At 44.7% G+C, this 23,343-nt stretch overlaps 1 protein-coding gene across 2 annotated transcripts in view; it reads left to right on the top strand.

Moving 5' to 3' along the window:
- The first annotated feature begins 17,441 nt into the window (after nt 1-17,441).
- Nucleotides 17,442-23,343, top strand: part of GSDME (gasdermin E) — a 63,482-nt gene continuing 57,580 nt past the window's right edge. The window contains exon 1 of one of the 2 annotated variants that reach the window (XM_070264143.1): nt 17,442-17,556. The gene's annotated coding sequence lies outside the window, so the exon portion shown is untranslated. Of the gene's footprint in view, nt 17,557-17,909; nt 17,932-23,343 lie in introns of those variants that run through there. The other variant, NM_001081889.1, reaches the window with a different exon arrangement.

The raw sequence follows: 23,343 nt of genomic DNA, 5'->3' as shown, positions 1-23,343 counted from the left end.
TTTCATTTTCATTCTCTCATGAGTGTACAGTGGAATTTTCCAGAAACTACATGACATGAGAGAGAGCAACGCCTCAATGCAAAAGCAGACTTGAGAATCTAACTTTCTTCTTTTAAGCCAGACATTAATGATATTTGCAAAAATGTAAAGCAATGCTATTCTTCCCTCTAATTTTTTTGTTTTGGAGATTGTAATTGTATTTCATTAAAAGCACATTTTTATGTTAACATATAATGGGTTTATTATTGATATTTTAATTGAGTGCATGTTTCTAAATTTCTCAGTCTGAATTTCTAATACACTAAATATCAATGGATATAACCTACATAAATAAAAGATCTCTGGGTTCTCTATAATTTTTAAGAGCGTGAAGTGTTTTTTAAGAACATATAGTTTTTATGAGCAATTTGGTCTTGAGACCAAATAGTGTGAGAAACACAGCATTAAGCTATGTATAATATATGTAAATTGCTTGTCATGGTGCCTGATGGAGAATGAGGGCTCAGTAAATGGTAGTTTTTACTATTTTATAAGGTGCTGTAAATGAATAATAAGTTGGCTGGCTGTGACTTCTCTAAGCCCTACTTCTCTCACTTCCCGCTGTGCACTCTTCTCTCCCGGTGTACTGCCCTGCCTGTGGTTTCAGGTCCCCATGCCTTTGCACACTCTATTCCTGTTTGAGAAATCTCTCTCCTGCCACTTCTCCCTAACTCATGCCCTCTCCCCCATAAGCCTCAGCTCAAGCATCTCCACCTGCTAGAGAGTTTCTTGAGTTAAACACTATCGCTCTGATTCCCTGTCCAGTGATCTTCCCTTTGAACCTACTGACTTGGGCAGGACGTCATGGAGATTTTGTTGATTTCCGTGGAAAGGGACTAGAGAGGAAGATTTCGCTACTGCCCATTCAGTACGCTTGAGAAAGAGGCCTTCATCCTCGTACATATCAATTTCCCCATCACTAGAACAATATATGCAAGAAAGATCATAGGCTAGGTCAGTGCTTCCCAAAATATGGCCTAGACCCTTGCATCCAGGTCATTGAAGTGTGTGTTATCTGCAGATTCCTGCCCCAATCCATCACCTACTGAGTCAGACTCCTGTGGATAGGGCCTGAGAATATGATTTTTTAAAACAAAGTCTTCTTGTTGGTTTGATGATTCGTATACACACCAAAGCCTGAGAACCACTCTTCTAGGTTCCAGAAGAGTCTCGATGCCATCCACTGGGGAGACAAAGACGACTCAGACGCTCCTCTGCTCTCTGCGGAGCTCATGTTCTCTGGAAGGAGAGAGGAGATAACCTACGATGAGTGTTTACTGCATCTGGAAACTTAACAAAGGGAGGAGATGATTCTGTCGGAAAGGGGGTCCAGGAAGATTTCGTGGAAGATGTGATGTGACATTTGAGTTGGTTTGAATAGGCATTTTTAGGCAGAGAAGGACAACAAGGGTATTCCAGGCAAGGAGAAGAGAACGTATAATGGAAAAAAAGCATGAAAATGAGTGGCACAGATATGTGTGTTATGTGTTACATGCCGTCAAGTCAGCTCTGACTCCTGGTGACACCATGGATGAGTAATGTCCACAATGTCCTTTCCTCAACCAGCTCCTGTAGACTCGTGCCTGTGGCTCCTTTATGGAGTCACTCCATCTCACCTTTGATCTCCCTCTTTTCCTGCTGCCTTCTACTTTTCCCAGCCTTACTATCTTTTCCAAAGAACCCTGCCTTCTCATGATGAGCCCAAAGTAGGATCAGCCTCAGTTTTACCATTTTTGCCTCCAGCAGTAGTTCAGCCTTAATTTGCTCTAGGACCCACTTGTCTGTCTTTCTGGCAGTCCGGGGTATCCAGAGAACTCTCCTCCATCATCGTATTTCAAATGAATCAACTTTTTCCTGTCAGCCTTCTGTGCTGTCCAGCTTTCACTTTCATACACAATAATTGGGAACACGAGGGTGTGGATAATCTTGGCCTTGGTCTCTCATGACACTGCCTTACACTTGATCTTTCCTAATTCTTTCATTGCTGCCCTTCCGAGTCCCAGTCTCCTCTTGATTTTTTGGCTTCAGTCTCCATTTCAATTGATGACTGAACCAAGGTAAACAAAATCTTTAACAATTTCAGTGCCTTCATTGTCTCCGTTAAAGTGGTGTGCTTCTTCTGCAGGCCTGCTTCAGCACTTTCTTCTTTCACTTTCGTCAGAAGTCGTTTTGGGTCATTGCTGCTTTCTGCCAGTAAGATGGTGTCATCTGCACATCTTAGACTGTTGATATTTCTTCCAGTAATTTTCACGCCTCCTTCATTTGAGTCCAGCCCAGTTTTTTGTATATGTTCTGCATACAGATTAAACAGATAGGGAGATAAAACGCACCCTTGTCTGACACCTGACACAGACACAGAGGGGCACAAAAGCATCTGCATCCTTTGCTTTGATGTTATGTTCAACCAAGAAGCTTTCTGGATATTAATGTGTCTATTTAGTGCTGTGTACTGGATGATAAACCTGAGTTTTCCAACCATTGGAGAGAGATTTGTGCATCCTGCATTACAAATCAATAAACTGATATCCCGACTTATAAATTAACCTTTGGTCAGGCTGTATGAATACCCCAGAGCATGTCAGGTGGCAAAATTAAGTTTCTAACCTGTAACCCTCACGCCCTCAGTGTGATTTCACAAGGCATGAACTGCCCCATGAGACCTACCAGAAGAACCAGCTGACCTCCCAGACCTCCTGTAGTGGACACTGTAGATTGCTTCCCAAAGTCACCCCTTCGTTTCCTTCTTACTTACTGATAGAACTTTGATTCTGTTTGGATATGGGCCGCAGTGTGTTTGAAGGGAGGCCAAGTCGCCTCCCCAGGGCCAGCATCTTAATCAGGCTGAGCCTATATGGCACTTCCTCCTCCTGCCTGTGGCTGACTTAAGCATGGCAGGGGATGCAGTTCCGGCCATTGAGATGGGGGCAGAAATCTGCTGGCAGCTTCGGAAATGTTTTCCGCAGCTTCAGAAAGGGACCGACAAGAGGGCCACCTCCCTTCCAGCCTGGACTGTTGTTTGTTTAGCTTGCTTCTGCAGTCATCCTCAAACCAGGCAGAGGCAAGCCGGAGGACAATACCAGGGGGCCGAGGATGGCAGTGAGAAATGGCAGACAGAGCCTAGGCTGCTGCCGATGTTGCTGAGTCTCCGAATCAGCCACCCTGTTACTGCTCTACCGCTGCGTGTCTTGATATGTGAGATGACAGGAGTCCTTATTCCTAAGACCATTTTTAGTTGGGTTTTTCTGGTTTGTTCCAGCTGAATTCACACTAATGGCACCCCAGCCACACAGACCCAAACATAACATACCATGTGTCACTTCCCCAACCTGGAAACTGAAATTAAGGAGTCGCAGGGAATGCAGGAGCAGCCTTACTCCTGGGCCTCCAGAAGCTGGAATGTATTTATGGAACTAGAAGATTATTCAGAGTACACCTACTTCCCTCAATGAGATTATCTTTTCCTCCTCAAGCACAGGTTACTCCCCCATCTTGGCACTTCTCTGCCTGTACATCTGCCACTTAGCAATTACCAAGAACTTTCTTGCCTGAGGATCTTTTCTCTCTTTCATGGTTTCTGTTTGCTCATAGTTTCTGCTGCCTAATTTCTCTCTGGATATCTTTCAGTTTTCTGCAACTGACTAACTTAGTATATCTACATTCAATTTTTCTAGAAAAGGGTCACATCCTTGGGAGTAAAGCTGTCATGCCAGGCCATCTCATCAGCTGCTGACAATACTATAAATTGACTGTACCTGGGTCATAGGTCCAGCCCTGGTCCACCCAGCTGAGGCTTAGGTGGAGGGTCACATGGTACCAGAATGACAATTTATGCAGAAAGAACCACATAGAAGGGGAATTGTGGAGTATGGCAGGCATTGTGAAGTATTTAGTATTACAGCAGCTGGCCAGATGTCCCTCCTATATTTATTCTTCTCTTAATCCAAAATAATGCAAGTTTTGGCTGGGCACATGGTTCCCCAGCTAATGACATTTCCTGGACTTCTGCTAGGTGTGGCCATGTGACTATATTCTGACTGCAAAGTTGTGAGCAGCTTCTGGGTTGTGCCTTTAAAATGAAAGGAACGTGCCCCACTTCCCTGCTGGTTGCATGTGGACATAATGTTGGAAGCTGGAGCAGCTCTCCTATACCCCAAGATGGAAACTGCATGTTGGCAAACCGACAAGGTCGATGGACCCTGGGACCCAACACCCACGGTCACCAATTCATCTTGGCTTGCCCAGAACTTTCCTGGTCTTGGTCTTAGCATTAAAAATCCCACAAACCAGGAATCTCCTCAGTCCTGGACAAACTAGAGAGTTGGTCACCCTGCTCCATTGAGCCGCCACGCCAGCTCTGGACCACCCACTTGAATGCTTGTTAGAAAGAAAGCAAAAAATAAAACACTCCTATACCGATCAAGCCACTGTATTTGGGAGTTTCTTAGTTTACGTCACCCTATCCTGTCTCCTAATTGAAACACATACATTTGGTCTAAAGATCCTCGTTGACCACTATTTCGTTGACTCTCAGCCTGAGGTCTGATGCTCCACAACGGGGCTGCTAGACCCCATTTTCTGGTCTATGCGTGTCTGGGTTCCAACCTCCCATTCCTGAGCCTCTTGGGGAGGCTGAGGCCTGATCATCTCCCAGCTCTAACATGGTCCCTCTCCTTCCTTTTCTGAATGGGAAGTGACTTTTTGAAACCTATTGACTAGTTCACGCTAACTGCCCTATATAAACACACACACACATGCACAAAAATATACATATACACACACACGTACACATACACACATGCACACACATACGTTCTTTCTCCTCTCTTGCCCTTTCTTTCATCTCCCTCCCCTTTTTTGATACTCAAACATTTTTTTTGATACCCAGACTTTTAATAGTCGAGTTTTATTTTATTTTGTTATTATTATTATTTTTTTTTTGGAGGAAGATTAGCCCTGAGCTAACATCTGCTGCCAATCCTTCTCTTTTTGCTGAGGAAAACTGGCCCTGAGCTAACATCTGTGCCCCTCTTCCTCTATTTTATGTGTGGGACGCCTGCCACAGCATGGCTTGAAAAGTGGTGCATAGGTCCCCGCCGAGGACCCAAACCTGTGAACCCCTGGCCGCCAAAGCAGAGCACATGAACGTAACTGCTAAGCCACCAGGTGGGCCCCATATACCCAGACTTTTAGAGGGAGCCTTTATGGGGAACAGATGGGAAGCTAGAGTAGATTCAATGACAAAATAGATTTGTTTTTCTTCTTCTTAATCACATAATACATGTTCATGGCAGAAAAATTAGAAAATGGAATTGGTTTCATAAACTTCTTTTTAAGGCAAAATAAGTGAGAACAATAAATACAACCCATTAGGATTTAATCTGCTTTGGTCACACCAAGAGACATCACTCTCATATCAAAGGACACTTGAGCTGATCTGATTATCTAGTGGGGAGGGTTGTGGTTCTTGAAGCAGAGAAGTTCAGGCTCCAGACAAGGTACAGCCTTCCTTCTCCATGAAGTCGCCTGTAGGAGCCAGCGGCCCTCCTCTGTATCTCTGGGTTTTTCCAGGAGAGCCCTAGTTTCAAATATCCTACCTTCTGTCCCCAAGAGCCATCTAAAAAACTGCGAACTTTTTTTTTTTTGAGAAAGATTAGCCCTGAGCTGACTTCTGCTGCCAATCCTCCTCTGTTTGCTGAGGAAGACTGGCCCTGAGCTAACATCCGTGCCCATCGTCCTCTACTTTATATGTGGAATGCCTACCAAAGCATGGCTTACCAAGCAGTGCCATGTCTGCACCCGGGATCCGAACTGGTGAACCCCAGGCCACTGAAGCACAACATGCGCACTTAACCCCTGCGCCACCCAGCCAGCCCCAAAACTGTAAACTTTTCATGGTTCGATTCCTCGACCACATTCCCTCCACTTCTTCCTGCTCCCTGAAGAGACCCTAAAAGCCCTGCTCAGGCTGTGGATATGGTTTTTGGCTTAGATCACATGCAGGAGCAGATTTTGATCTATCCACAGGCACGGAGAGGACAGCCTATGTGGACAATTTCAGGGTGTCCAAATGTGGTTGATTGATTAAAATATTTTTTCCATTTTCCATTTAGCCTGAAGAATTCAACTTATGTAGGGAACCCAGTATGTTATTTCGCATAAAAGCTTCTTTGGAAATTATATTCTTCGTGGTGGACATTTTTGTTTATTCTTTTTAATTGTAAAAGTAATTAATTACTTTTATTTATTTACTTACTTATTTTGAGGAAGATTAGCCCTGAGCTAACATCTACTGCCAATCCTCCTCTTTTTCCTGAGGAAGACTGGCCCTGAGCTAACATCCATGACCATCTTCCTCTACCTTCTATTTGGGACACCTACCACAGCATGGCTTGCCGAGCGGTGCCATGTCTGCACCCGTGATCCTAACCGGCGAACCCCAGGCCACCGAAGCAGAACGTGCGCACTTAACCACTGCGCCACCGGGCCGGCCCCTTGATCATTACTTTTAGAAATAGAAAAAAGTTTAAATAATTATAAGCTAAAAGGAAAGAATAGGCTGGAAATTTCCTGAGTTCATACCACACCAAGAAAATACTGTTAATATTTTGGCATATAATTTTTCACTTTTCAGTATTATTTGTACTATACACACTTTTATATCATACATATAAGTGAATTTCTGGTCTTTTAAGAAGTAAAAGGACACAATTTGCATCAGATTGGTCTGGGAAGTAAATCATCTTTGGGGCGGAAGATGAGGTAGTGATGTAAGAAGGGTAAATGAGGCCAACGCTAGGCTGACAGAGAGTGTGCCCTTTGGTGCTCGTTCACCAGTGTCCTTTGTGTAATAGTAGTTGATATCTGCTCCAGGAAGTTTTAATTAAGGTGATCCATTAATGCTTTAATTTTAACTGAATTTTTAAATGACCTAAAAGCTAACCCTGGTGAAGTGGTGAAGACCCAGTTATAAAATGAAACCTGGGGGCAGGACTGGTGGCACAGAGGTTAAGTGCGCATGTTCTGCTTTGGCAGCCCTGGGTTTGCCAGCCCAGATACTGGGTGCTGACATGGCACCCCTTGGCAAGCCATGCTGTGGCAGGCGTCCCACGTATAAAGTAGAGGAAGATGGGCACGGATGTTAGCTCAGGGCCAGTCTTCCTCGGCAAAACGAGAAGGATTGGCAGCAGATGTTAGCTCAGGGCTAATCTTCCTCCTCCACCTAAAAAAAAAGAAAGAAACCTAGAATTTGCTTCTAAATAAACGTGGAGGTGTGGGAGTGGAGAGAGGATACAGATGAAATCAGACTGCCCGTGAGCTGATGATGATTGAAGATGGGTGATGGATACAGGGCAGTTTCTTATATTACTCTATCTTCGTTGCTATAGGTTTGACATTTTTCATAATAAAAAGTTAAAACAAGCAGCAATTAAACCTAGGAACTGACTCATGATGCTAGATAGAATCTGACTCATTTCTATCTTCCTTCCATTTTCGCAATTTTGAGACTTCACTTTTCTCAGAAGTACCACCAGCACGACCACTGTGTTAGTCACATGAAATTAACCACCTGACCGCTGTGGACAGCATCCAAGAGCTCTTCCCACCGCCATGCATTCGAGGAAGCAGTTTGGGGCAGGTTGGTGGGGAGGGGTGGGCAGCAAGCTCAGGAGTCCCCAACAACCCTTTGCAAGCTTGAAGTATCATGGAATTCTAGCTTCTTCACAAATTTGTGTTGATTTTCATTCTAAACAATGTGATTTTTAGTCAAATTATTTAATCTCTATGAGCCTCAGTTTCCAAGTCAGTGATTTAAATGGAGTTATCTCCATTTCACCCTGACTTCACAGCACAGAAATAATTAAAATAGCGTATATAAAAAAATTTTCTGGGACTGGCTGAGGGGCTCAGTTCATGCGCTCTGCTTCGGTGGCCCAGGGTTTCTCTGGTTCAGATCCTGGGGGCGGACATGGTGCCGCTCATTAAGCCATGATGGGGTGGCATCCCACATAGCACAACCAGAGGGACCTACGAGTAGAATATACAACTATGTACTGGGGGGCTTTGGGAAGAAGAAGAAGAAAAATAGAAGACTGGCAACATATGTTAGTGCAGGTGCCAATCTTTAAAAAAAACAAACTATCTAGCAGTATGTCTGACACACAGCAGACAGCCAATATTCACCCCCTTCCCTTCTCCTGAGTTAGTAAGAAATCTGAAAGAAGATCTTTGCCTTCCTTACAATAGAGTTAGGAAGATAATATGTCCATATAATATTTTGTAACAAGATGAGAAAAAAATTACCATAAAACCTGCTATTGGAATTCCTCTTAGGAAAGGAACTAACTTCGTTGGGAAAATTAATTTGATAAAACATTGTGGGTGAAATATGATACTCCAAGAGTACGGCTTGGCGGAAGACAAACCACAGAGATGGCAAAATCCCAGGGCCACCTATTACATAATCTTTACTTACTTGTTTTGTCTTCTTGTAAACTCTTTCTATTTCCCCAAGCACTGAGTAACATCTTCTACACACATATGTCTGGTGTGGGTGGTATTTGTGTAAATGAAAGACGGGCTGGATTCCGTCGCTGGATCACCTCCAAAGACAGGAGGAACTCAGTGAACACAAGTGAGGATGCAGACCAGGATCTTAAGGCCAGGAGTGAGCATGAGACTGATGTCCCAGGAAATGCATGAAATCTTTGGGAAGGTCCTTGTTCTGGTTTGAGGGCTCAAGGTGAAATATGAATTATTAACAAAAAAAAAGTTAAGGAAGTGACCATGATACTGTTTGTGGTAAATGAGTGGTGCCACCAGGAAATGACTTAGAGAGAGGAGGCTCCTTTGGAGCAGGCATGATGGAGTTACGGAGAACGTGGAGGATGAGCAGGGCCTGGAAGTCTCTCATAACTCAAACTGGTACAAGACAATGGTCTCTCAGAAAGACAGACTATTCCCCTCCTAAAGCAAGCAGGACAGGGGCCGGCCTGGTGGTGCAGCGGTTAAGTGGGCATGTTCCACTTCTGTGGCCCAGGGTTCACCAGTTTGGATCCCAGGTGCAGACCTATGCACCACTTGTCAAGCCATGCTGTGGTCCCACATATAAAGTAGAGGAATATGGGTACAGATGTTAGTTCAGGGTCAGTCTTCCTCAGCAAAAAAGAGGAGGATTGGGGGCCGATATTAGCTTGGGGCTAATCTTCTTCAAAAGAAAAAAATAAAAAATAAATAAGTAAAAACAAGGTTATGTTTAAAAAAAAATGCAGGACAATTTGTTTATAACTTAGACCCCACATACTTTTCAAAGCGATTTGTGCATCTAAGAGACATACATCTAAGTAAACACAGGGAAATTAAAAGATAAAAAGAAATCAGAAAGCATGAAGAGAAAGCAAGGAGATGTTTGTCCTGAGAACAAAGGAAGCTGTGGCTCTGGCATTTGAGCCCTCTGGTAACGCCAGCGAGTGGGAGTCACAGAGCTCTCCATAGCTGACAGAGGGAGTTATACTGACTCAGAAGGAGAATACCAGATTCTAGGAAGAGTTCCTTCCAGGGGATGTTTTCATGTCTCTATCTGTAAGCTCCCTGCCTCTGCCAAACCCAGGGGCCCATGCCATCTCTGTTTCAGAGGACACAGAAAGGATCTTCTAAAGGTGGATAAGAGAGGGAGCTATACAGACAAATTACAACATGACTAAGACTTAATTAGTCTTAAAAATTCTTTAGATCTGTTTAATATATCTGAAGCTGAGAGTCTTCATAAAACATACGAAAATAAGAACCGATTACAAATCAGCCAGCAAGAACAATATGAGTTGCCATCAAATATGAACACAATTAAAATGAATTAGTCATAAACTATATTAAAATGAAGGCCATGGATATGTGGATTTATGATTTGCCCTAAACTGTGAAAGAATAATAATAGCACTTTATCTTAAGCTATCAAACTTAATTTCTTTTCAATGTGCTTCAGGTACTGGCTATATAACTTGAGATGTCTAAATCATAAAACGGAATTATAGCCCAAATGATTTAAACCATGATGTAAGACTAAACTCTGAGTTCATTTATACCCACAAACTTGTAAACACCCAAACAGAATTGAGTTTGTGAAGAAAATAAGGTGAAAAAATTTTTATTGTCACTGATGAGTTTCCAGGATACTAAAGACAGACTCTTCCGGGATGGAGGTGGGAAAAAGAAAAGCTTAGTCTGTAGCTGAGTGATGGCTTGTACACCGCCTAGCTGTCTTCAGCTCCCAGAACAGGAAGGGAGTTCAGGGACCAAGGGCATGGTGTCCCACAACAATGTAATCCTGTACCCTAACCAGCACCTACTGTGTCTGCCTCACCTCATTCCTGTAGTTCCTTGAATGTTTTTGGGTGTTTCATTGATTGAAATAACCCAAGTCCCTGACTGTTAGATTCTTCGTCTTTTTTTTTTTGCTGAGGAAGACTCACCCTGAGCTAACATCTGTGTCAACCTTCCTCTGTTTTATATGTGGGTTGCTGCCACAGCATGGCTGATGAGTGGTGTAGGTCTGCGCCCAGGATCCAAACCCGCCAACCTGGGCTGCTGAAGCCAAGTGCACAAACTTAACCACTACACCACGGGGCCAGCCCCTCTTCATCTTTTCAGATCAAGTCTCATCTCACGTGTCCTTTTTTATAGGTAAAAGAGGCATTAGCATATAGGAGGAGAGGAGAACATTTAGAGAGGAAAAACACCTCTCGAAATTCTAGTGACCTAGATTTCTGAAAAACTACTGAATGATATGGAAATCCAGCCCTAAAATCCCAACAGTCTTTGCAAAGACATTAAACCAAGTTAGTCATGGAAACTACTAGCGTCCGGAGAGAAATACACTCAGGAAACATTAACAGCTATCATTTATTAGGCACCAAATAGATGCTAGGCACTGTGCTTAATCTAGAATTATCTCTGATCGACAACCACTTGATCGTTCATTCACTCACTGATGCATTCCACAAATCTTTGTGGAGTTCCTAGTCTGTGCTAGACATTGTGAGAGGTGCTGGGGATGCAGCAGTGAGCAAAGACAGGCATGGCTCCTCTCTTACGGAGCTTGCATTCTAGCAGGAAAAACAGACATTAAATAGTTACACAACCAATCGGTCAATTACAGCTAAGAAAATTATTAGAAAGAAGGATATGAGACTAAATAAGAGAGACCCTATTAAATCTGTGAGCCAGGGAATGCTGCCAAGAGAAAGTGAAGTTTAAGCTGAGTCCCAAAGATAAGCAGCGGGAAGCCACACAAGGAGCTGGGGACAGATGGTCCCTGCAGATCAAGGTCCTGTAGGAAGGGGCTGAGCTGTAGAGGTGGCTGGAGGCCCAGGAAGTCAGGTAACTGCTTAAGGTCACACAGTGAGTAAGTAGCAGAACCTGGGGGCCACTCTAGTTACACCTCTCCTACTGCACCAAGGGGCCTGTTGGACTCCAAACAAATGAAAGCATTATTAACGTGTCCACCATGAATTCAAGGGTCACAGTAATCTGACTAAAAGATCCCCTTTCCAGGGAGGCTTTCTTTGGCCACTGTACAGACAATTCTAACCCTTCCGCTCCCCACCCCCATATAACTCCTTAGCCCCTTCTCTCTGTTTTTTTCCCTTAGCATTTGCCACTATCTAACATGCCTTATATTTTCTTCTTTCAAGATTTTTTTCTTTCTCTTTGGTTTTCTACAGTTTCAATATGATATGCCTAAATGTGGTTTTCTGGCGTTTATCTTGCTTGGTGTTCTCTGGAGCTTTCTGGATCTGTGGTTTGGTGTCTGAGAGAAAGAGGAGATGGTTGTCCGAACTCAGGCGGAGAGAGCAAATTCACCCTTCCTCCACCTTTTGGTTTTATTCAGGGCTTCAAGGGATTGAATGATGCCGCCCTGCATTGGTAAGGACCTCTTCTTTACTCAGCCTACAGATTTAAGTGCTAATCGATTTCTGGAAACACCCTCACAGACACACCCAGAAGTAATTTTTATCAGCTATCTGGGCCTCCCTTAGCCCAGTCAAGACACATAAAATTAACCATCACAGTGTTGGCGTTTTTATTGTTGTTAATAAGAGAATGCTAGCAGAGGAAGATGGATTCACTTTCAGAAAGCAAGCTTGCTTAAATTGTGAAGTCCCTGTGTATCCATTTCCTATTGGCTGTTTACACTCCTCAGAGAAACCCACCCTTGCAGAGAGATGACAGGTACAGTTCTTCTGGGGGAAAAACAAGAAATTTGAAGATTTCAAAGTATACTATTAGAAAAAGCCAAATCCGCCTCTACCAACAGGTTGAAACAAAGTAAAACCTGTCCTGGTGTCAAAGGTGCCCACGGGTGGCAGGGGCTCAGCCTCTGGAGCTGTTTTCTCTTCCGGCATTCAGAGTAACACATTTATTGCACTGGTGCTTCTAGCAATCAGTCAAGATTGAGTCAGATGCCAAGATAATTTTTCCTGGCCAAATAGCTTTTTCCATTGCAATTAGCCTTTTTAAGGACCTTACCAAACAACAAATGTGTATACAATTCACATTCTCCCCCTCCAATTAAAACTCAGCTAAGAAGTTTTTTGTTTTTTTTTTTTAAAGATTTTATTTTTTCCTTTTTCTGCCCAAAGCCCTCCGGTACATAGTTGTATATTTTAGTTGTGGGTCCTTCTAGTTGTGGATGTGGGATGCCGCCTCAGCGTGGCTCGATGAGTGGTGCCATGTCCATGCCCAGGATTCGAACCGACGAAACACTGGGCTGCCTACAGCAGAGTGTGCGAACTTAACCACTCGGCCACGGGGCCGGCCCCTAAGAAGTTTTATAGTAATATTTGTTAAAGGTGAAAACACCACACTCATCCACTCTATCACTGGTTTCTCCATGGTTTCCTAGGTATCCTTTAAATCAGGGGTAGGATCAAGAAAGGTTTAATTTTTTCATTGTATGTGTTATATAACCCAAAAATAAATTATTTGAAAACAGGTTAGCTGTCTGGGTTGACCCAGTTGGGATTCTTTATAAAAGCTCTGAGCTTGGCTAATACCTGCTTTGTCCTCTATAAGCATTTTGAAGATGAGCCTGCTACTCTCTTGGAAACCATGTCCTCTTTTTTCCTGGGCACAAAGACTACATTTTCCAGCTTCCCTTGTGATTAGGGAGACCATGTGACTGATTTCTGGCCAAACGAAGGTACAGAAAAGTGCCAGGCCCATGAAAAATCTCCCATGAGAGAGCCTCCAGGTTCTCTCCTTCTCTGTCTGCTGGAGACGTCCATGCTCAGGCAACCGTGGCAGCCTTCGGTTGAAAATGGCAGACCATCTACCAGCTGGGTTCTGAAGGAACAGAGACTACCCTCCTCCATCCCTGGAACTACCTTCCTTTGTTTACTGAGAAAAAATGAGCTGCTCTTATGTTAGAGCCATTATCATTGGGAGGTTTATTTGTCTTAGCAGGTAGCTTGCCCTAACTGACTTTATTGGACCACATACCTTTCCTTTTCCACCATATTAGATGCTCCAGCCAAGCCTTCCCATGGCACCTGATCATTGAACTTCTCACTCTTGATCCTTATTGTTTATCCGTCTGCCTTCCCAGATATACTCCCAAGACCCATGAGGGCATGGACTACACTTCCCTCACTCACCATTATATCCCCAGTATCTAATATAGTGCTTGGTACCTAGTAAGTCTTTAATAAGTATTTGTTAAATTAACAAAATGTTGGACACATGGACTTTGCCTTTCTCTGTGCTGGGTATAGCGAACTTGGATGCTGGGCAGTCTTGAAGAATAATGATAATGGGGTGAGAAAAGCTCGGACAGCTCAGAATTGTATTTCTCTTGAATGTTTCTATAAACCTGACAACTGGTGGATGACTACTGGTCTTCACTGCAAACCTCCTTAATGCTGACAATGATATATGACTTTATATCAACGATGGACAAAAAATACAGGAGTTTTTATTAACTTTGTTTATTTAATGCCATTCTTTCATAAAAACAAGTGTGACAGATTGAAGATGTCTGGAAATTCTTTGCTATCTTTCCCATTGAGCGTATTTCCCTGCTCTCTGAATCTGGGTTTGCTTCAACAATAGAATGGGGTAGAAGTTCCTTCTGGGCTTCAGGGGCTAAGTCATAAGACTCATAGCTTCTGCCTTGTTTTCTTGGAACATCCACTTTTGGAACCCTGAGCTTCCATATAAGAAGTCTGACTTCCCTGAGACCACCATGACAAGAGGCCACATGTAGGCGGTCTGGTTGGCAACCCCAGCTGAGCACTGCCTTCCAGCCGTTCCTGCCAAGGCCTTAGACACGTGGGTGAAGCCATGCTGGACCCTCCAGATTAGGCCATTCACTAGCTAAATTCCACTGAGTGACCCCAGTCAATGCCACAGGGAACTGAAGAATCATTCAGCTGAGTCCTGCCTGAAGTCCTGATCTGCAAAGTCGTCATTTATAATAAAAATGGTTGTTGTTTTAAGCCACTACATTTTAGGGTAGTTTGTTGTGCAGTAAATGATAATTGGAACAACAAATGACTTCATTTCCTCATTTGTCCAATAATATTTGCATTGTGACTTTTAATTTTGACAGTTTTGGGCAATCATTTGCGGACCAACCAGCAAATTTCAGTTCTTCTCCTGTCTGTGTCTGTTCCTTGCAATTGAACAAGAGATGGGTGGGATGATGAAAGAAACAGGCTGTTAATTCTGGGCCATATTTAACCCTCCATAAAGCTTTTCAGTTTAAAATGTTAGTTGGTAGTTGGTAATATGCATTGGCAATACGGACTCCAATTAAAAAACCCTTTTGAGATTCAGTGAAGCAAATTAAGTTGGTTTAAAGATATATATCAATGGATGCCAAATTTTATTTTAATTTATGTTAGTAGCTATGTTCCTCTGGGAAGCAGTCAATATGGTAAAAGACAAAATTATACAGAGGTGAAAAAATTTTAGGTTCAATTTCAAAGTGGCATTAACTGAAAAGTGATTAATGAAGGAAAAGAAACTAACTTTTATTGAGAGCCTACTATGTGCTGATTGCTTTTTATACATCTCTCCTTTAATCTCGTGACAACACTGTAAGTAATTTTTAAATGGGAATAAAAATTCGCCTAAGGTCACTCAGCTGGTAAGTTATAGGCTGGATTTGAACTGCATCTGACTCCAAAGCCTGAATTATTCCTTCTCCTGTGTAGAGGCTAGTCATCTAAGAGTTGGGTGCCTTCACAAGTGGCTCACGAAAAACTAGGCAGTAGTTATGGCAGCCATGCAGAGCTGATTCGTTAAAATGTTCATTTATGAAACACACCCCATTAATGAATTTTAGCAAGTTTTGCTGACCTTTGCAAGTTGTTTACTCAGTAAGGATCTGGGGATAGCGGAGGGAATAGCCAAGATCGCATAGATGTGTTTCGGGAGTTCTATAACTTGAAACATAGTTTACATAATGTATCTCTTTAAAAGCAAATACTTGCCATCATCATGACCACCACAATTTATCTCCTGCAAAATTCTGTTTCCATACAGCTCCATTTTCTTAAAGGGAATATATCTACAGTGGCTTGAGACGACTGGGTGTGCATGTTTTCTTTTAATTGATTTTTTTCTAGTTGGGCTAAAAGTTCCCAACTTGTATTTGTCCATCTGAAATTTTCAAATATTTTGATAATAATAAGCACAACTGTTCAAAAATACAACAGAAAAGTGGAGACTCTCAGTGAGGGCTGTGCCAGAATCCTGCGGATTCCCCCACCATGGACAGGGAGAGTGGCCGTGGAGAAGGCGAGGGGAGTGGAGGGGATCTCCTTAAACACAATTCATCCTCCCTCCCAACACACATGGTGTGTTCAAACACTGCTTGGTGGGGTGACTCTTATTGTGCTTCCTATTTTCTCTTCTGAAGAGCCTGTATGACGTAGTGGTTTTAAAAGCTCAGATGGTGTCAAATCATCTGGGTTTAAATCTTGGCTCCGTCTCTTCCAAGTTGGGTGGACTATCCAGCCTGTGCCTCAGTTTACTCACTTGTAACTTGGACCTTCCAACCGGTTGCTGTGAGGATTAAATGAGTCCATCAATGCATGTAATGCTTGGTGGCAGCAAATGGAAAGTGCTATATAAATATTAGCTGCTAATCTTATGACTGTCTTGCTGGGGCATTTAATTGAAAGGCACTGGACAAAACAAAAAGAGTGAAAGAATTTGAAGCCACTAACTGTTGCAACAAAGAGCTCACGCCCTCTCAATGACAAGTGGTAACCTATCTAAACAGAGGGCTGGGGCTTGCTGGTGGGAATTTCATGAACATGCTATTTATGAGGATGTTCTTAAGGTTAATGCCCTGGGTCAGGAGGCAATAATCTCTGATAACAAGCCAGAGTCATCACTATATGGTTTTATGAAGACAGAGAACCAATAACATAGATGAAAAGTCTTTCGACAGGGCCAGGACAGTGATTTTTTTCTTTCTTCCAATACCCAATCACTTTGGCAAGGCAGGGGACTCAAAAAGGACCACCGCTCTCGACCATTTCTGTTCACTCATTCATCTAACAACCATTAATTGTGCGCCTACCTCCTGCCAGGCACTGCAAGACAGTAAGACCCCACAATCTAGTTGGAGAAACAAACAAGAGGAGGCATGAATTAATTCAACCATGATTTACTGACTGTCTACCATGCGTCTGGTACTATGCTAGGTGCTGCGTATAGTGAACAGAATGGACAGAAGTCCCTGCCTTCATGGAACTGGCATTCCAGGGAAGAGAAAGATAATGCATGAGATGAGTATGATGTGTAGTCTGTCAGATGCTGATCAGTGCATAGAAGTGTTCCTGTGGGTTGGTGGACTGGCTGTACTTTCCATTGGAGTAGTTAGGCAAGCCTTTACTGAGTTAAGCACAAGGAGGCAGGGTTACTGCAGTCTAGGAAGATGCCCAAGGCATATGGGGGCCCAATGGAAAGCCTGCCTCTTTGCCACCGTGAAGGCAGCAGCAAACTCAATAAGCCTGAGTTCTCCCAGGGCAGAAATTTCATTTTCTCTTGTTCATTGCTCTCAGCCTAGCAGAGAGCACTGCTCAGAGAAGATAATCCATAAATCCTCACTGAAAGGGTATAATGTTCAAGTCGGTCAATCAACAAGCAATTTTGGAGCACCACCTATTCTCAGATTCGCTCATTCGGCATTAACTGAGCACCTAGTGTGTGAGGGATGCTGGGGTCTACCCTCAAGGAGCTTAGGATATAGTTACATGAATTATTAACAAGCGTCAGGACTCAGTGTGGGCACAGTCACACCACAAATCTGGACACTCCCGGGCACGCAATCAGGGGATCTCACAGGCTAGAGCGGCCTCGGACTTCCCCAGAGCGACCGCGAAGCCACGTGCCGGTCCACGCCCCACTGCTGGTGGCGGGTCCCGCCCGCCTCGAGGCGCAGCTCGCAAGGCCCCCTGCACCGCGGGCTGGAGGCGAGGCCTCTGCGGGACGGCCGAGCTCGCTCCCCCGGTGAGACCCCAACCTTTCCCGGGGCGCCCCAGGCCGCGCATCCTGGAAAGCGCGCGGGGACTTTGGCCAAGGCGAGCCCTGGGGCGTAAGCGCCCCCCTCCGGAGGAGACACACGAAGAAAGGGCACCAGCTACCCCTGGGCCTCCGGGCAGGTCTCGGGACAGCCAGCCGTGCTCGGCCCGCCTCGGCCCCCGCCCCGCAGCACCCCCAGCCCGCGGCTCCAAGGGCGGGAACCGAGCAAAGGTCCCGCCGGGCCGCGCCCCTCCCTCCGAGCCCCCGCCCCTCCCTCCGAGCCCCCGCCCCGCCCGGCCCGGCCCGGCCCGCGGGGCTCCTACGACTGCGGTCGGCGCGGCGCGGGGCTGAGTGGCCCCGGAGGTAAGTGCAGGCGGCCGCGGGCTCCGCTCCGCTCCTGCCTTTCCTGGGGCGGGCGGCCGGCCGTGGGGGGCGAGTCTGGACACCCTCCCCTCTGTCCCCCAAGGGAGACGAATCGGCCCGCTGCCCGCAGCTGGACAGCTTTCCCCCTCCCCACTCCCCATCCTCCCTCCACCCCCTCCCCCGCTGTCGCAGGGCCGCTGGGACCTCCCGGCTCCCCCCTCACCACCCCCTGCCCGCTCCTCTCTCCTTTGTCTTCCAGTTCCTCGCTGGGTGTGCCAAGGCTTGCCCGGCGGGGTGCGGACGGGGGGCGCGGGGTCGCGGGAACCGAAGGCTGGAGCAGACCTGCATCAGTGTCTGGACCGCAACGAGTCCCTCTCTGCCTGGGGCCGGGACACTGCGCCCCGAGCTTGGGGAGGAGACCAAGCCCGCTGGGTGTTCTCGGCCTGGGGTGGGATGACATCACAGCGGCTCCAGTGGCTTCCTTGGGCCTTCACGTGCGGACCCCGTGTCAGAAGCCGGTTTCCCATCTGCACCTGAGAGGGCAAGACGAGCGGGCAGCCCGTGGCAAGGCGTTTGTTGTAGAGTGTTTGAAAAAAATCACTAATCAGAGCCTGCTCTCTTCAAAGCAGTGAATAGGGTGGTGAAAGAGATGGGTGTCTTGGGATCGCTGCCCTCAAGAGGAGAAAGACAGACAGACAGACGGCGGCGTTAGAGTGGAGTGAGAGAAGTGCTGTGAGGTCAGAGAAGCCGCTGAATAACTATAGAGTCAATTAATCGTTTTCAAAATTCACCGCCAACGAGCTCTTCTTGTAAAGGAGAACAGCCGGGAGTGGCTGAGCCCAGAGAGCCAGAGAGATCTGAGAAACACGGCCGCTCCAGGCTGCTGGCCCTTAGCTTGCCGGCCTTAGGAGGAAGCTTTGTATTTTCCAGAAGCGCTTTTCTTTCTGTTCTTTTTGAACCCTCAAGGGACCAGAAGAGTCTTCTCTATTCTTAATCAATCTCTCTTCTTATCTACTCCACTTCCCAAAATCCTGTGCTGCCTCACCCTGGCTCCTTTTTCAAGCTCATGCCTGTCTTGTGACCATCATTTGTTTTTTATTTCGCATACTGATTATTTTAGAAAGAAATGATAGAGTACCTTGCATTTAATTTGTCTTCCTATTATAAAAAGGAGCTCAAGTCCTGGGATGTAAGCACTGGAAGATATAAAAGGGTGACACCTCTGTTTTAACTTAACAGACTCAATTTCAGTTTGTTATTTAGAAAACTAAAAATAATTCGAAATGTGCTGAAGTTGTTAACTTGAGACAAGTTCAGCGATGTCTCATTTCCCTAGATAGTGGGGAAATAACGTGTTCCATTGCCGTGATTTCCACCAGAACTGAAGTTGACCCTTTGGAGCACACTTTCTTACTGTGCCAAACAAATTATATGTACCCAGATTAAAAAAAAAGCTAACCGAGGAGTCAGCATGAGGGTGGTCAAGGGCTCAGGCTTGGAAGGCAGGTGGACCTCGGTTGGAATCTGGGCTTGGCACTCGTTCTGTCTGTGACACTCAGTGCCCACCCGTGAGAGACTCCAGGAGCACACTTAGAGTTGAACAAGTTGGGTTTGTGGCTTGTGTGAGGGAGACCTCCCACCGTGGGGAACCATGGGACGTCTCAGTAAGTGGGTGTTAGAAAGGAGTTGTAGGATTTGGGTTTTTAGGCAATTTGGGGGTCAGTTTAGGGAAATAGGACTTTGCCCTGGTTTGGATGCTATCGGAAAGTGGGAGAAATTCTATTGAGTGTCTTCATAAGTCTTGTCTGAAAGGAAGGCAGGCTAGAGTGAGGCTAAAGCTGTGGTTGGCCAAGACGCAGCAGTCCCTCATTAGCCAGAGTTGGTGGTGGTAGTTGGGGGTGTTTGGTTGTTTCTGTGGTTTGGACCATGTTCCTTTTTTGTTTGTGGTCAGACAAGATTGTGAGAGGTCTTGCTTTTGTCTTGATTTGTTGTGACCACAGAGTGGTCTTGCCTGATGTTGATGTTCTGTGGCATTGTTCATGTTCAACGTGAGAATGCCAGGCCAGTGCTAGCCACACCAGGGCTAGCTGGTGGTACCAGGCCTGCTCTCGATGTCTGGGCTGCTGCTTTTTTTCTTGTGATCTGGGGCAAGTTACCTAACATCTTTGAACTTCATTTTCCACATCTGTAAAATGTGGACAGTGTCTACTCAGGGTTGTTGTGAAGATTAAATGAGGAAATGCATAGAAAGAAGTTTGCCCAATGCCTGGCACAAAGCAGGTACTCAGCATACAGCTGCCCCTCCCTTTAGCTGCTGTATTTTGATGTTGAGGTTTCTCTCCTAGAACTACTCAGGCAGAGGCCCAGTGATCAACTGGAGCTGTTCCGGAGAAGAATCTGGAATTGGGTATGAGGAAGCACTGGGTCCTTTCCAACTCAAAGTTTGATCATTCTCTAACTCTGAACCAGTTTTAAGAATGGCCACGAGTGATTATAGTATCTTCTCATGTGATCATTACCTTGGCAACAATTTTTAGGATTCTTTGTTCCCAGCAGCCAGTGGCCCCAGTTGGCCGTGTGCTTTTCTGACTTTGTGTTGTTGTCTTGTTTTCTCGGTCTCTTCCTTTGCAGTTTCTTGCCTGGGAGTCTGATTCAAGCTTGCATATCCTCACCTCATTCTCTTTGGCTCTCTGAGTTCTAACCTACTTGGAGCTGGGAAGCCACGTGGGCTGGTGAACAGGGACTGTTTGCTAATAGAATTCCTAAGGCCCTGCGTGAGAGCCCAGGATCTGTGGCACAGCTGTGAAAGGCAGTGCGTTTTTAGGCTGTGAGCATTTTGAGCTAGACCTTTCATGAGACCATTTGTATCTACTTCCAGGTTGGAGTGTTTTGGAAATTTGAATCTGAAGTGTGACATCTGGTTAATTGAGACATTATTGTACTTGTCTGTATTAGGCAATTTGGTTGTAGATCCTTCAGTTGACCCTGGGCATATTGTTTAATCTTTCCTGGCTAGACAGTTACTTGAGATGTTTGAGAATGGTATGGCAGATTATTGTCTCCCAATGCCACATGCTAAACTTTATTGTGTTAAATTTCTAGTCTATATTTTGTCTGATCTCTGCTTATATGGAAAGTTCCCAGGAATAAAGAAACAATAGAAAATGGGCCAAGGACACAAATGGTTGAGAAAAAGAAACATAAAAAAACCGTGCTTGGTGTCATTTATATTAAAATAACATAATCTAGAACTATACTGAGATACTGTTTCTCACCTATGAGACTGACAGAAATACAAAAGTTTATAACACACTCTGTTGCTGAGCCTGATACTTTCATACCTTATTGGCGAGATTGAAAAATGGTACAACCTATAAATTATAGATGGTTTTACCCATTGATCTAATCTAATTGATCTTCTAGAAATCTCCCTTCGAGGACTCTTGCCTATGTGTGAAGAAGACATACAATCAGGAGTATTTCGTGTGGCATTTTTATAATAACCAAAATTTAGAAATAACCCAAGTGATCGGCAATACAGGACAGGTTAAATAGACAATGGTACATCCACATGATGGAGTATTATGCCGCTGTAAAGAAAAAGGCACTAACATGGAAAGATCTCCAGGATATATTGTTCCAAGACAAAAAGCAAGGTGCAGAACAGTGTGCAGACCCCTTTTTACTTATATTTGTATAAGGAAACATGAAGATAATATATCGAAGGAGAGAGAGGTGAAAGGGTAGATGGGACCTGAGTAGGAATGGATTTCTTGGTGTATATTTTTTTACATAGTCTAGATACTTGAGCCATTTAAATGTATTATGTATTCAAACATAACAATAAAAAGGAAACCTCTAATTTTAACTTCACGAGGAGAATATTCTCAAAGAGTTCCTCGATTGAATAAGCCTGATTCTAATAAAGACCTACAACGCGAAGCCACCCTCCATTAACTCTTCCTAAAGCAACCTACCTTGTCAAGGAGGCAAATTGGCTGTGTTTGATGTTAGATTGAAAAAAAAACATGAAAAATTAACTTAGATGTTTCCTTTCTTCATTCTTTAATCCCTCTGGGGAGGATTGATGTCATTGCTAAGGCTGTGCCGCCCACAGCAGATGGGTTTTGTTATGTTTTGTTATGTTTTGTTTTGTTTTTTAATGGCCAGGCTGATTTGGCTTCTTTAGAAACCTGTTTAATCTGAAGGCAAGTTAGTGATGCCCCTTTCAGTTTGTCGCAGAAAAGAACAGAAACCATAAAAAACGGAGATCCTGACCCCAATGGTAAACCGAGGCAGATTCTGCTGCTGCTCTTTTCTTGGACAAGCAGGGTGAATTCCTACAGGTCATTGAGGAGACTTTATTTTGTTAAAAGTTGTTTTCCTGTGTTAGGCAAAATAAATCTTGCACTTTATCCTAGACACACTCTCAGCAGTCACTGTCTTACATTCCCCACCAGTGTGCTTTCTCCATCCTCCCAAATTCCCGAATTCCCTCTTGGTGACTGGCGTCTCCATCTCAATAGCTAACCTGAGATACCTGGAGGCCATCCTAGGGAGTGTCTTGTTTCATCACCACCCTCACCTCCAACAACCGGAGTTCTGAGGAAACCATCAAACCAGCCTCTTTTCTATCCTTATGCTACCAACACAGGTCAGCATCATCCTTTGTTGTCCGCCTCTAATCTTGTCCACTTCCAGCTGGTTTCCTGTTTTGCTTTCAGAAGATCTTTCTAAGTGACTGCTTTGATCACATTGCTCCCTACACAACCCCTCCAATGGCTCCTGCTGCACTGGCCCCCAAGCAGGGGAGGCACGGACCTTCAGGACCTGGACTGAGGCCTCCTCATCCTTGTCACTTGCCCTTCCTCACCCTAGAACCCTGCACTCCAGTGCAGGAACCAATCCCAGACCTTGAAAAGCAATTCCACAGATCTGTCAAGGAAGTGGTAATGGCATCTCAACACAGAGTGATGTCCCCTGGACATCACGAGCCTGCTCGTCACAGATCTTGCCTTGCACAATCTTCCCTACCCCTCCACTACCTCCTGCAAATGCTGGGCTTTTGTGATTGCTGCTCCTTTGCCTGCTTGCTTCTACTGCGCCCACAAAATGCAGCTTGGATGCCGTGTACTTCAGGACGACTTCTGGGACCCTGTGCTTCTCTCCAGTTGATTTAGGTGCCTTTTACTTGGTTCATTCCTTGTAGCAAACTGTGTCAATATCTACAATAAAACTTAGCTGTTTATTTCTCCATCTGGCCACCAAATCAGTAGCTCCTTAAGGAGAGAGACTACTTTTTGTCTCTGTATCCTAAGTGCTTAAACATGGTACCTGGGTATATTGGGCACTTAAGAATAATTAATGAATGATGCAAGAAATCTTTTGATAAATGGATAAATGAGTGCTCCA

This window comes from Equus caballus, chromosome 4, assembly GCF_041296265.1.
Source record: "Equus caballus isolate H_3958 breed thoroughbred chromosome 4, TB-T2T, whole genome shotgun sequence".
In the NCBI taxonomy this organism is placed as follows: Eukaryota; Metazoa; Chordata; class Mammalia; order Perissodactyla; family Equidae; genus Equus; species Equus caballus.
Note: the sequence above shows the minus strand (reverse complement) of the source record. Positions and strands in the feature narration are given on the sequence as shown.